The 15,229-nt window shown below is 37.7% G+C and overlaps 1 long non-coding RNA gene across 1 annotated transcript; it reads right to left on the bottom strand.

Moving 5' to 3' along the window:
- Positions 1–2,217: 2,217 nt before the first annotated feature.
- Positions 2,218–14,458, bottom strand: LOC132344194 (uncharacterized). The gene is made up of 3 exons (XR_009493340.1): positions 14,374–14,458; positions 14,031–14,225; positions 2,218–2,477 (listed from the first exon to the last, which is right to left on the bottom strand). It is a non-coding gene; the product is annotated as an uncharacterized lncRNA (long non-coding RNA).
- Positions 14,459–15,229: the final 771 nt, after the last annotated feature.

Below are 15,229 nucleotides of genomic sequence, written 5' to 3'. Positions count from 1 at the left end.
TTATTTTAATGCAAAGAGTATGTATCTGGAAGCATTCATAATGCTCAGGTGGGAGAGCTCAGGTCTGACCCAGCAGTGCAGTGTGGGATTTGAGAGAGCGGTTCTGGCATAAAACTAAATGGACACAAATCTCAGTTCAGCACTTAATACCTATGCTACTGTGATGTGCTGGGCTTACCCAGGGGCTCAGATGGTAAAGGATCCGCTTGCAATGCAGGAGACGTAGGTTTGATCCCTGGCTCTGGAAGATCCCCTGGAGAAGGAAATGGCAACCCATTCCAATATTCCTGCCTGGGAAATCCCGTGAATGTAGGAGACTGGTGGGCTGCAGTCCATGGAGTCACAAAGAGAAGCAACTAAGCGACTAAACAACCACCACCGTGACATGCTAGTTAATTTCTTTGTACATCACTGTTCTCATCTGTATAGAAAGAATCACAACACTTTCTCGCAGGAACCTTATGAAAATGGATTGACGTAACTCACATAAAATATTTATCTCAGTGAATACCCTGGAATGGTTGTTTGTTGTTGCCTCCATTGTTTTAAAAGCTCTAGCCTAATTAAAGATCTTATTTATGTTTATTCAGTCCAAACTGATCGTTGAGTACCCTGACTGATGGAGAGGCTTCTTCAAGGTCATTAGTTAATGGGACACTATCGTCTACACATGGATGTGAATTATCGTATCAAATAATAAAGGTGCTTTTGGGTTTCTGTGCATTTATGTGTGTGTGTGTGTGTGTGTGTCTATGTTTAACAAGGACAATAATATATATATGTAAATTAAAAAAAAAAAGCTGCAGTCTGATAATCAGAAGAGCTAGATGCAGTCTTGATTCTTAGCTTCGTTTCCGTTTCTCTATGTGCATAGTGGAGAGAAACGCTTTCATTTCTATTGATCTCACAGAGTTAAAGTGTGAGCACAGCTGTGATGGATGGATTTAGAGTTTTCAATATATCTTTCTAATAGCCCAAACTACTATGCTGTTTAAACTCACCTATTTTTAAGGGGATTACTTTATTTATTTATTTCTCTTGGTGTTTCTTAAGATTTTCTTTTCTTGGGATATATTTGCTTTAAAATATTCTAGTCTCTGCTCTACAACAAAGTGAATCGTCTATATGTCTACATATATCGCCTCCGTCTTGTGCCTTCCTCCCACCTCCCGGCCCCATCCCATCCCTCTAGGCCGTGACAGAGCACTGAACGGAGCTTCCTGTGCTTTAGAGCAGGTTCCCACTAGCCATCTATTTTACACATAGTAGTGTATATATGGTCAATCCCAATCTCCTGATTCATTCGCCCTGAGCCCCATCCACACATCTGTTCTCTATGTCTGAGTCTCTATTCCCGCCCTGCAAAAATACCATTCGTAGAGATGGAGATGGACCTAGAGTCCTACAGAGTGAAATAAGTCAGGTAGAGAAAAACCAAATATCGTTTATTGTTAACACACATATGTGGATTCTAAGGGGATTATTTTAGATTCATCATCTTCAAGGTATTAATTTTATCTCTACAGGATGTTATACTTTCTTCCCTCTGGTGTATCATTTTTTAGGGGAAAAAAAGTCAACTATGACTTCATGTTGTTACTGCTGCTGCTGCTGTCATGTCAGTCGTGTCCAACTCTGTGTGACCCCAGAGATGGAAGCCCACCAGGCTCCCCCGTCCCTGGGATTCTCCAGGCAAGAACACTGGAGTGGGTTGCCATTTCCTTCTCCAATGCATGAAAGTGAAAAGTGAAAGTGAAGTCGCTCAGTCGTGTCCGACTCTTAGCGGCCCCATGGACTGTAGCCCACCAGGCTCCTCCGTCCATGGGATTTTCCAGGCAAGAGTACTGGAGTGGGGTGCCATTGCCTTCTCTGCATGTTGTTACTATTATCATCAATAAGCTGTTTTACTAATTAATTCTAATTGATACCAATTTTGCCATAAATCATCTTCTATCTCTGACATAACCAGATACCATTTGTTCTTTCCCTCAATTAGTACTTGTTGTAGTGCAAAATAAAGAGAATTTAACTCAACAGCAAGGGGCCCCCAATTCCAACAATGACAAAATCAAGGTTGGAACCAGGGGTGTTCAATCTGTTTTTCTATAGTTTCATTACATGATGTGAAGGACAAATAAAAATCAAGGGAATGGTATTTCTGATCTTTACACTTTGTAAAAATAATCTATCACTGTCACCCATTTCTTGTTTGTTTTCCCCAAGATTTCACTATTTTACATGACAAATTCTATAGTTTTTGTCCAATGACTTTATTTTAAAATTCTTATTTTTTTTTTCTCTAGGATAACAATTAAGTGGCAAATTACTTTTTCTGTTTCTAAGAAGGGTTGACTTTTTTTCACATTATTTTTTTCTTTCTTCAATATTCTTCCTTTTCACCCAGCGGGTCTGGTGCTCTTAATTTCTGAATGACATTTAAAACATGCCCTAGAGGGGCTCCAGTGCAAAGGGGAAAGCTGAAATGAAAACAGAGCAGAATTTGTTACTAGCCTCCAGGAAGTCAGGCAAACACTTTTTCTTAAAGTTTAGATACCCCCTGCAGTACATCATCCGACTTCTTCTGAGGAAGCTAGCTGTGCAGAATGTCTGAGGTTCTGGGAGAAAGAGAGATTTGGTATATTATGATAACCCAATGCACATTGCAGCTAGTCATTTGCTGTGCTTAGAGCTTAATTTATATCTCAATCATTTGATGAGCATAATACAGAGAGAGTCTCCGGGTTTTATCTACTCTGGACAGCATAGCGTATTGCTCCAGTAAGCATAATGGGTGGAAATTAGGGACAGAACGCTGGCTGGAGAGTTCTTTCCATGTGAGGAAAGTGGATATAGACAAATCAGTCTCTCTGTGTAATGCCTTTACGGTAAACCAAGAAATAATGCCATGGGGAGGAGATGGTGGCTGCAGCTTGGTACCCTCCACAAATAGCTCAGAGAAGTAGGAGCAGTATGGTCTAAGACCTGAGGTTATTGTTATTAATCGTAGACCTCAAGGGTCTGTGCTTTTCACAGGAAGGTGGCTGTATGGATTTGTCACATCCTTTAAGTCCTTCCCTTGATTTAGTCACTTCTTTGGCTCACCTTTTCCATCTGCACTAAAATCTGACAGTAAAATCTGCATATCTAAAATGTTAGACACTAGCAAGATTTTATCTAGATACAGATTTACTTTTGTGAAATTAAGTCAGAAGTTCTAAGAGGATGGATCAGAAAACCTAACTAGGAAGACTGAGCTTTTTTTTTTTTTTCCCCATGAGGAAAGATAATATAAGGAAACTTGGAAATAAGAATGAATGGAATACACATAAACCAACGTGTCTACACACATACGTTTATAATGTGTATAAACTGTATTTAGTTTAAATAAAGTAAATAAATACAACTACAGTCTGTTATATGTTTTTCAAATGACATCCACAATTACTAGCTCATTTGAACCTCAAAATAAGAGCTGTGGGCAAATATAATTCTCCTTGTTCTGTGTTACAGAACTGAAACTCAAAAAAATAAAATTATTTGCATAATTTCACAGGATGAGTTAGTAACAGCACTTCACAACGCCTGGCAAATAGAAATCACTTGGTAAATATTTGTTGAGTGAATGGACATGAATGGAATCTGTTTCCTAGTTCACTATTTCTGTCTAATACAATGTATCATAAATTACTACTGCCTCTGGTATATTGTTGGTGAGAGAATTAATTTAAACACCCTACCTAAAGACATTCAGAAGACTTTAAGAAAATTTTCTTTCTGCTGCTCATTGTCTGGAAGACTTTAAAACAATTCTGCTATTGTATATCTCTGTATTCTCCTTTCTTTACCCCCAATCATATTATGGGATTTTTTTTTTACTTTGGTTTTTAAAAGTAGCAGTTTTTATAAAGGTATTAAAATGAGAATATGAACAGCCAAAGTTAAACGTTCTTACAGTTTAACAGTGAAAAAAAAGACAAAGGTTTTAATTTTCGGAACCAAGTAATCTATTCACTGGGCTGCTTCTAATTTGGGTATTATGGCCACTAGATCAGTTTTTTTAAGTCCAGGTCCCCCAAATGTCATTGGAATAGGCTGAACATTAAAGCCTGTTTCAGGTTAAGATGAATCTTGCAGCAAATCCCTTATACAGACTCTGTCTGAGGAAGATTTCTTGGGGAAGCATATGTTCAGAGTGGAGACAAAAACTAGAACACCAGAAGAATCTGAAGCATCTGGCATTTACAAACATTGTACATACCCCTGACAGATGGGTGATGTGAGCAGAGAGAGGAAAGCATGAAGAAATACCCAAAAAGAATTGCTAGAAATGAAAAACACCATAACAGAAAGAATAATGTCTTTTATGGGTTCATCAGTAGAGTGGGCAGAGCTGAAGAGAGAATTCATGATCTTGAACACAGGTCAGTAGAACATCTTGAACTAAAATGCAAAGAGAAAGAATATTAAGAACCATGGGACAATTTCAGAAAGTGTAACACACACTTAATTAGCATGCTAGAAGGAAAAGAAAGAATATTTAAAGCAACAATATCTGAAAAGTGAAAGTGAAAGTGAAGTTGCTCAGTCGTGTCTGACTCTTTGTGACCCCATAGACAGTAGCCTGCACCAGGCTCCTCTGTCCATGGGATTTTCTAGGCAAGAGTACTGGAGTGGGTTGCCATTTCCTTCTCCAGGGAAACAATATCTGAGAATGTTCCAAACCTGATTACAAATGCTAAACCACAGAGCCAAGATCTCAAAGAACCCAAAGTGGAATAAATACCCAAAACATGTCTGCTGCTGCTGCTGCTAAGTCACTTCAGTCGTGTCCGACTCTGTGTGACCCCATAGACGGCAGCCCACCAGGCTCCCCTGTCCCTGGGATTCTCCAGGCAAGAACCCTGGAGTGGGTTGCCATTTCCTTCTCCAGTGCATGAAAGTGAAAAGTGAAAGTGAAGCTGTTCAGTCATGTCTGACCCTCAGCGACCCCACGGACTGCAGCCTTCCAGGCTCCTCCATCCATGGGATTTTCCAGGCAGGAGTACTGGAGTGGGGTGCCATTGCCTTCTCCACAAAACATGTCTAACAATACCATATTCCTAGAAGTGGAAAATCAAGGAGAAAAATCAAAGGCAGAGAGAAATCTTAAAGAAAATCAGAAGGGAGAATAAAGCTACCTTTCTTATAGGGAAAAGATGAGAAATAGAGTGACTTTCCTGGCTATATTTGAAATATACTGAGTTTCATTTGTCTTTCAGTAATTGATATGTTAAGTATGCAGAAAATTAGTAAAAATATAATTGATCTAAGGAGTACTACCAACCAACTTGAGTTATTTGATATTTATAGAATTCTCCACATAACAGTTGCTAGCTACACATTCTTCTCAGGCTTTCATGGAACATTTACTGATGGTGTGGACCATGTTCTGGACCAGACCATAAAACATATCTTAAACTATTTTAAAGAATAGAAATTAGAAAAAGTTATCCTTAGACAACAATGGAATTAAATGGGATATAAATAACAGAAAGTTAAAGTGAAAGTCATTCAGTCCTGTCTGACTCTTTGCAACCCCATGGACTATATAGTCCATGGAATTCACCAAGCCAGAATACTGGAGCGGGTAGCCTTTCCCTTCTCCAGGGGATCTTCCCAACCCAGGGATCGAACCTAAGTCTCCCTCATTGCAGGTGGATTCTTTACCAGCTAAGACACAAGGGAAGCCCAAGAATACTGGAGTGGGTAGCTTATCCCTTTTCCAGTGAATCTTCCTGGCCCAGGAATCAAACTGGGGTCTCCTGCATTGCAGGTGGATTCTTTACCAACTGAGCTATCAGGGAAGCCCCAAATAACAGAAAGGTAACTAGAAAATCTGCAAATATTTAGAAAACAACAGCACACTTCTAAATTTCAAATGGATAAATATGCCTCAAGAGAAATTTTAAAACAGTTTAATGAAGATGAAAATACAACTTATCAAAATCTTTAGGATGTATCAAAGGTAGTGCTTAGAGAAAAACACACAGTATTGAATGCACACTAGAAAAAAATAAACAGAAATAAATTAATTAAAAAAAATCCAAAATAGATAACCCAAACTTCCATCTTATGAAACTAGAGAAGGAGCAAATTAAGACCAAGCAAAGCAAAGAAAAGATAAGATATCAATTAGAAAACCCTAAAGACTCCACCAGAAAATTACTAGAAGTAATCAATGACTATAGTAAAGTTGCAGGATATAAAATCAACACACAGAAATCCCTTGCATTCCTATACACTAATAATGAGAAAACAGAAAGAGAAATTAAGGAAACAATTCCATTCACCACTGCAACAAAAAGAATAAAATACTTAGGAATATATCTACCTAAAGAAACTAAAGACCTATATATAGAAAACTATAAAACACTGGTGAAAGAAATCAAAGAGGACACTAATAGATGGAGAAATATACCACGTTCATGGATTGGAAGAATCAATATAGTGAAAATGAATATACTACCCAAAGCAATTTATAGATTCAATGCAATCCCTATCAAGCTACCAACTGTATTCTTCACAGAGCTATAACAAATAATTTCACAATTTGTATGGAAATACAAAAAACCTTGAATAGCCAAAGCGATCTTGAGAAAGAAGAATGGAACTGGAGGAATCAACCTACCTGACTTCAGGCTCTACTACAAAGCCACAGTTATCAAGACAGTATGGTACTGGCACAAAGACAGAAATATAGATCAATGGAACAAAATAGAAAGCCCAGAGATAAATGCACGCACATATGGACACCTTATCTTTGACAAAGGAGGCAAGAATATACAATGGATTAAAGACAATCTCTTTAACAAGTGGTGCTGGGAAATCTGGTCAACCACTTGTAAAAGAATGAAACTAGAACACTTTCTAACACCATACACAAAAATAAACTCAAAATGGATTAAAGATCTCAATGTAAGACCAGAAACTATAAAACTCCTAGAGGAGAACATAGGCAAAACACTCTCTGACATTCATCACAGCAGGATCCTCTATGACCCACCTCCCAGAATATTGGAAATAAAAGCAAAAATAAACAAATGGGACCTAATTAACCCTAAAAGCTTATGCACATCAAAGGAAACTATTAGCAAGGTGAAAAGACAGCCTTCAGAATGGGAGAAAATAATAGCAAATGAAGCAACCGACAAACAACTAATCTCAAAAATATACAAGCAGCTCCTACAGCTCAACTCCAGAAAAATAAATGACCCAATCAAAAAATGGGCCAAAGATATAAATAGACATTTCTCCAAAGAAGACATACAGATGGCTAACAAACACATGAAAAGATGCTCAACATCACTCATTATCAGAGAAATGCAAATCAAAACCACTATGAGGTACCATTTCACACCAGTCAGAATGGCTGCGATCCAAAAGTCTACAAATAATAAATGCTGGAGAGGGTGTGGAGAAAAGGGAACCCTCTTACACTGTTGGTGGGAATGCAAACTAGTACAGCCACTATGGAGAACAGTGTGGAGATTCCTTAAAAAACTGGAAATAGAATTGCCTTATGACCCAGCAATCCCACTGCTGGGCATACACACTGAGGAAACCAGAAGGGAAAGAGACACGTGTACCCCAATGTTCATCGCAGCACTGTTTATAATAGCCAGGACATGGAAGCAACCTAGATGCCCATCAGCAGATGAATGGATAAGAAAGCAGTGGTACATATACACAATGGAGTATTACTCAGCCATTAAAAAGAATACATTTGAATCAACTCTAATGAGGTGGATGAAACTGGAGCCTATTATACAGAGTGAAGTAAGCCAGAAGGAAAAACACCAATACAGTATACTAACGCATATATATGGAATTTAGAAAGATGGTAACAATAACCCGGTGTACGAGACAGCAAAAGAGACACTGATGTATAGAACAGTCTTATGGACTCTGTGGGAGAGGGAGAGGGTGGGAAGATTTGGGAGAATGGCATGGAAACATGTAAAATATCATGTATGAAATGAGATGCCAGTCCAGGTTCGATGCACAATACTGGATGCTTGGGGCTGGTGCACTGGGACAACCCAGAGGGATGGTATGGGGAGGGAGGAGGGAGGAGGGTTCAGGATGGGGAACACATGTATACCTGTGGCAGATTCATTTTGATATTTGGCAAAACTAATACAATTATGTAAAGTTTAAAAACAAAATAAAATTAATTAAAAAAAAAAGAAAGCCTCAAGAAAAAATTTTATATAAGAGAAATAAAAAATTACTTGTCATCTGAAAAAAAAATAAATAAAAAATAAAATTTATATAGTTTTCTCTTGTTATTTCTTTTTTTAATATATTTAAAAAATTTATTTATTTTAATTGGAGGCTAATTACTTTACCATGTTGTTATATCTTAAACTGTGTTATTACTAATTCTGTTATGGCCATTGAAGATAATCTCAATTTTTGTTTTTGGGTGAAGAAATTTTTGTGGCCTAGTAAATAGTCTTTTTATAATGTTCCATGTTTGAACATAAATTTTGTTGAAATACATGTTTATTAAAAATGTGTTATCTACAGATCTTTGACAAAAACAAAAACTAAATTTGCAAATGAAAATCATCATTCTGAACCCCAGCATGGTTCACACAAAATATGCCTTTTTCAAGGACTTTCAATAGTAAAAAAATAAAATCAATGACATTGAAAACAGGAAATCAATAGAGGAAAACAAGGAAACCAAAGGATGAATTCTTTCAAAATATCAATAGTATTGATGGACCACTAGCTGGACACAAGTTATTAATACTAAAAATGAAAAATGAGATATTACTATTGATCTCATGGACATTATAGGGATAATAAGGTAATATTATGACAACTTTATGCATATGTGACAACTTTATGAATTTGATAACTTTAATCAAATGGAGAAATTTATTGAAAGATACAATCAAAACTCACAGAAAGAAAAGTAAATGATCATAATATGTCTATAGCCACTAAAGAAATTGAATAAGAACTTTTTAAAAATAGACACACAATTCTTCAAAAAAGAAGAAAGTACTAATGAATTATACCAAACATTCAAACAAAAAACTACATCAACTCTCAATAATATCTGCCAGAAAATACAGAAGATACACTTCCTAACTCATTTTACAAGACCAGTATTACCTTAATGCCCAAATGGATGAAGACATTATAAGAAAGGAAGACCACACAGCAATATTACTCATGAATAGAAATGTACAAGTCCTCAACACAATAACAGCAAATTAAGTTTAACAATATACAAAATAAATAATAGACAACGTTAAGTTGAATTAAATCCAGGGATGCAAGGCTCATTCTTCATTTGAAATTTAATCAATGTCATCCAATATATCAACTAGCTTAAGAAGAAAAATTCATTTTATCACATCAGTTGGACACTTTTCCCCTAAGATCAAGATCAAGGCAAAGATGTCCACTCTATTTATATTTATTAATATACTGGAATTTCTAGCTAGTGCAATTAGACAAAAAAGGAGACAGAAAGATTGGAAAGGAAGAAATAAAACTGACATGATTTTCTATGTAGAAAATTCCAAAGCAGAAACAAAAAGCAACTCCTGGAACTTATAAACATACATGGAAAATAAGGTTGCAGAATACAAGTTTAACATATGAAAGTCAATTTATTTCCTATATACTGACAATTAGCTATTGAAATTTGAATAAAAACAAAACATTAACATTACAATAAAAATAAAGCCATGAAATACTTAAGCCTATATTTAATACAAGGTCTATATGCAGGAAATTATAAAATTATAATGAAAAAATCAAAGAAGATCTAAAAACGTGGAGAGATATTCCATGTTCATGGATTGGAAAGTTTTAATATTGTTAAGATGCCAACTTTTTCCAACTCTATATTCAACAAAATTTTAATGAAAATCCCAATAATATATTTTTCAGATATTGGCAACCTGTTTCTAAAATTTATGTGGAAAGGCACAAGATTTAGAACAGCCCAACAGATACTGCAAGAGAAAAACAAAGATGAAGGGTTCATATTATCTATTTCCAAGACTTACTACAAAAATACTATACTCAAGATAGTATGGCATCAGAAAAAAAAAAGGGGCATGTGGATTAATGGGATAGAAGAGAGGCCCCCCAAAAGTTGACTATATTAAAAAATATAGTCAATTTATCTTTAACAAAAACACAAAGGCAATTGAATGAAGAAAGGATAGTCTTTCATCCAGCAGTGCTGGGATAATTGAACATCCATTTGCAAAAAAGAAAAAAAAAAAGAACTTAGAACAAACTTTACACATTTCCCAATATTAACTGAAAATAGATCTTAGACCTAAATGCAAAGTGAAAACTACAAAACTTAAAAAAAAAAAAAAAAAAACTAACAGGAGAAAACTTAAGTTGCCTTAGATTTGGTAGTGAGTTGTTAGATGTAACATCAAAACTATGACTCTTCTAAGAATAGAAAGTTGGACTGTATAATAATTAAAACCTTCTACTCTAAGAATGACACTATTAAGAAAATGGAAAGAAAGCCACAAACTGGGAGAAAATATTTACAAAACACACATTTGATAAAAGACATTCAAAATATATGAAGTAATTTTAAAACAAATAAATAAAAAATAAACTAACAAAACAATTAAAAAATGGGGAATAGTTTGACAGATACTTCACCAAAGAAAATATACAGATAGAAATTAAGCATATGAAAAGCTTCTTAACATCATTTGTCATTCAGTTCAGTTCAGTTCAGTTGCTCAGTCATGTCCGACTCTTTGCGACCCCATGAATCACAGCACACCAGGCCTCTGTGTCCATCACCAACTCCCAGAGTTCACTCAGACTCACGTCCATCAAGTCAGTGATGCCATCCAGCCATCTCATCCTCTGTTGTCCCCTTTTCCTCCTGCCCCCAATCCCTCCCAGCATCGGAGTCTTTTCCAATGAGTCAACTCTTTGCATAGGGAATTACAAATTAAAACAATGAGAATCTAGTACATACCTAAATAGCTAGAGTTTTGGGAAAAACAAACAAACAAACAAACAAACTAACGATCCTAGTTGGCAAAGATGTGGAGCAACAAGAACTATCAATCACTGCTGATAAGAACGCAAACTGTATAGCTGCTGTGGGGTCCAGTGTGCAATTTATTTCCGAGATAAACAGTCTTGCCACCAGATGCAGACAATGCACTTCTAGCTTTTCACACAACTGATTTTAAATCCTGTATGGATGAACTTTGAAAGAAGTGTTAAGGCTAAGTGAAATAAGTCACACAGGGAAAGACAAAGTAGAATATCACATATATACAGAACCTAAAAAGCCCAATTACAGAAACAGAGACCAGAATGGTAGTTAGCAGGGGCTAGGCTGGTGTGAGAGCTGGCAAAGGGGGAGAATAAATCCAGCCTCTGTACCCTGACACTGAATTAAATCTCAGAGACAGTTTTGGGTGAACTAGAAAAGAATAGCTTTATTGTGTTGCCAGGGAAAGGGGCCCACAACAAGAATTAGCCCTCAAAACTGTGTGTCCTGACCTGGAGAGGGGTGTGAAGATTTTTTATATGGTTCAAAGAGGGTGTGGTCGGTTTGTGGACATTGTTCTGATTGGTTGGTGGTGAGGTAATCAGAAATCAGCATCATCAACGTTCTGGTTCCAAATGGTCTGGGGTCTGCATACTTGTGGGCAGTGTTTTGTTGTTAACTGTTTACTTCTCCCACCTGGTGTGGGTTTCAGTATTTGCAAAACATCTGGGAGATATTATTTCTTGTATCACCTGATGGAGAACCAAGACCCTGTCCCAAGACTGCACTATTTGTTTTCTTGACTGTTTTTCCTTTGACTGGAATCCCCTTCCTTCCCTAATTTAACAACTGCTTGAGGGAAGGTCATGGAGGCTGAATGAAGCTTATTTCCTGTAATCTAAGAAATGGGAGGCACAGGAAGACTTTTGTGCTCAGGATCCCCATAGGGTCCTGCTCCGTATCAAGATGGTGGTCAGAGTACTAACTTCTTTTTACAGGATGAATAAGTTCTGGAGACTCTAATGTACTGCATAGTGATTATGTCTAATAACACTGTATTATATACTTGCAAGTTAGCAAGAGAGTAGATCCTAAATGTTTTTACATTTAGGATCTTTTTTTACAAAAAGAAATGGTGATAATGTGATATGATGCAGGCGTTAGGTAACATTAGGGTGGTGATCATTTTGCAATATATATGTGTATGAAATCAACACTTTTACACCTTAAACTTATGCAATATGACATTTCAATTATATCTCAATAAAGCTGGGATACAGAACTTATATGTACACAAAAAAGTTTGCATATGAATGTTTGTAGCAGCTTTATCTATAATATGAAAGAAATAAAGCAACAATTATGTCTTTCGATAGGTAAATGAATAAACAAACTATGGTATATCCACAAAATGAGATATTATTTGCTTTGTTGCAAAACTCCTATATATTCTAGTGGCCCCCAGCTCCCTCAGCCCCCACCACCTGTACATACCAGAGCAGTTTCTCAGGGCTACTTGAGACGCCAAGCCCAGGCTTGAAGTCCTAAAAATTTCCACCGAATAAAATGTAACTCTTAACTTTTTTTAAAAAAGAGTGAGCCTCATTGTATGTAAATATTTTAGAAATTCATGAAGGAGGTCATAGGATATCAGGATGGAATACAGAACCTGACAAAACAACCTAACTTTATTATGAATACATGGAACACCTTGCTGAAGGAGATGAGGGAAAAGGTGCTGACCTATGTAACTGGAAATGGTGTCTGTAAGATTAAAGTCAACAGAGACTACATAAGCATTCATGTCCAGTTGATAAAGATGTTCCCTCAGGGGTCCAGATGAACAGTTCTGATACTGCCATACATCTGCATTTGAACTGAACAATTAAAATGATAGCAGATGGTAAGAGCCAGGTTACTCACTGATGAAGTAGAGGTTACTTATAAATCAGATCAGATCAGTCGCTCAGTCGTGTCCAACTCTTTGCGGTCCCATGAATCGCAGCATGCCAGGCCTCCCTGTCCATCACCAACTCCCGGAGTTCACTGAGACTCATGTCCATCGAGTCAGTGATGCCATCCAGCCATCTTATCCTCTGTCGTCCCCTTCTCCTCCTGCCCCCAATCCCTCCCAGCATCAGAGTCTTTTCCAATAAGTCAACTCTTCATATGAGGTGGCCAAAGTACTGGAGTTTCAGCTTTAGCATCATTCCTTCCAAAGAAATCCCAGGGCTGATCTCCTTCAGAATGGACTGGTTGGATCTCCTTGCAGTCCAAGGGACTTTCAAGAGTCTTCTCCAACACCACAGTTCAAAAGCATCAATTCTTCGGTGCTTAGCCTTCTTCACGGTCCAACTCTCACATCCATACATGACCACAGGAAAAACCATAGCCTTGACTAGACGAACCTTTGTTGGCAAAGTAATGTCTCTGCTGATAAGCAAGGATAATATTAAGTAATATTAATAACAGGGGAAAGTGAAAGTGTTAGTCGCTCAGTCATGTCTGACTCTTTGCAACCCCACAGACTGTAGCCTGCTGGGCTCCTCTGTTTATGGAATTCTCCAGGCATGGATACTGGGGAGGAGGAGGGGGTTGCCATTTCCTCCTCCAGGGAATCATCCTGACCCAGGGATCAAACTCGTGTCTCCTGCATTGTAGGCATATTCTTTACCATCTGAGCCACCAGAGAACAATAATAGGGGAACCACTGACAAAAACCAGCGTTCCTGGCCAGGCACCATAGTAGCCACTTACATGAGTTTTCTATCTTACAGCAGGAGGTCCTGATAAGCAAGGCAGAACTGATAAGCTACCACCCACCAGGAAAATTCACGGAAGGTCAAAAGGAGAGAGGAGACTCCAGTCCCTATTTCCTACTAACCTCCCTGAATCCTCCTCATCTTGATGGAATCTATGTTGGCTGAGTGCCACCAGGAAAGACCCTGAGTCAGAATGATTGGCCAAAGACAACCCAGAAACTCACCCCATTATCATAAAACCTGAGACTGCAAGCCACATGGCAGAGCAGTCCTTCTGGGCTCCCTCACGCTGCTGTTCTCCATCTGGGCCCCCTTTGCTGATAGTTCCTGCTTTGTCAGCACGGGTGTCTTCTCTGATAATCCATTTCCAAGTGTTAGACAAGAGACCACTCTCAGACCCTGGAAGGGGTCCTCCTTTCCTGCAACAGTAAGAGGCTAGAATGATCCACGTGGGAATGGACTAGAATTCAAGGCATCACTATGACCCCCTCTAGCACAATCTATGCAGATAGTTACAGATATGTGTATATGTAAGAGGGGTTAGTGTGCACACATAGACTCCCTTACTCTGTAAGCTGAGAGGGTCTTGAAACAACAGTCCCCAATAGCAACCTTTTGTTATCGAGGAGAAGAGATAAAACCAGGTTGAGACTCCACAGCCTGTCTGCAGTTACCAGGTAACCATTAAATTAGTAAATGAAACCTCTGTGATGTCATGAATTGGACCTACAGTCATCTGCTGGTGTCATAGAAATTCGCTGTTTCCTTCACAGTTGGTAATAATATTTTGTTACCCAACTTACAACCAACTTATAACCTTACCAATAAGTTTGTAAGGAAGGTATTCTAGTGTTTTCTTAAAAGCATCAATGGAGTCATTACCCTCTTGTGATGTAAACTATCAGCCTCCAGCAGCCTTTATACCATAAACAGGGCACACAGAAATAGACACTGGGTAAACATAAAGTTATAACTGCTAAGAAATTAGTGGCAAAACTATGTGCCAAATAGAGCTAAAGGCTTCTCATTATTTCATTGAACACATCCACAATACATAGGGGTAATTGCTGTTACTATCTCCATTTCTCTGCTGGAGAAGCTAAGGATAAGTGAAACTTAATAACTCATCCAAGGTTAAACAATAAGTAAATGAAGGAGCTGGGCTATAAGTTGCATAATTTGACTTCTGAGCACACACTCTTAACTAGAAGGGAAATTGCTTTGTAAAGGTAAGGCCCTATTAAACCATCCTTGCTCATTGTAGGAAGGACACTATATCACTGACAGCACCATCTGCCATGGAGGACCCGCATTTAGAAAGAATGGAGACTTTTAAACGATCAACCTAGTCTTTGAGGCGTGAGATTTGATTGCCCATCATTTACAACATAAGGACTTTAATGGCACGAAATAATTTGAATTG

The sequence above is a fragment of the Bos taurus genome, chromosome 29 (genome assembly GCF_002263795.3).
Source record: "Bos taurus isolate L1 Dominette 01449 registration number 42190680 breed Hereford chromosome 29, ARS-UCD2.0, whole genome shotgun sequence".
In the NCBI taxonomy this organism is placed as follows: Eukaryota; Metazoa; Chordata; class Mammalia; order Artiodactyla; family Bovidae; genus Bos; species Bos taurus.
This window is presented reverse-complemented; position numbering and strand designations above follow the sequence as displayed.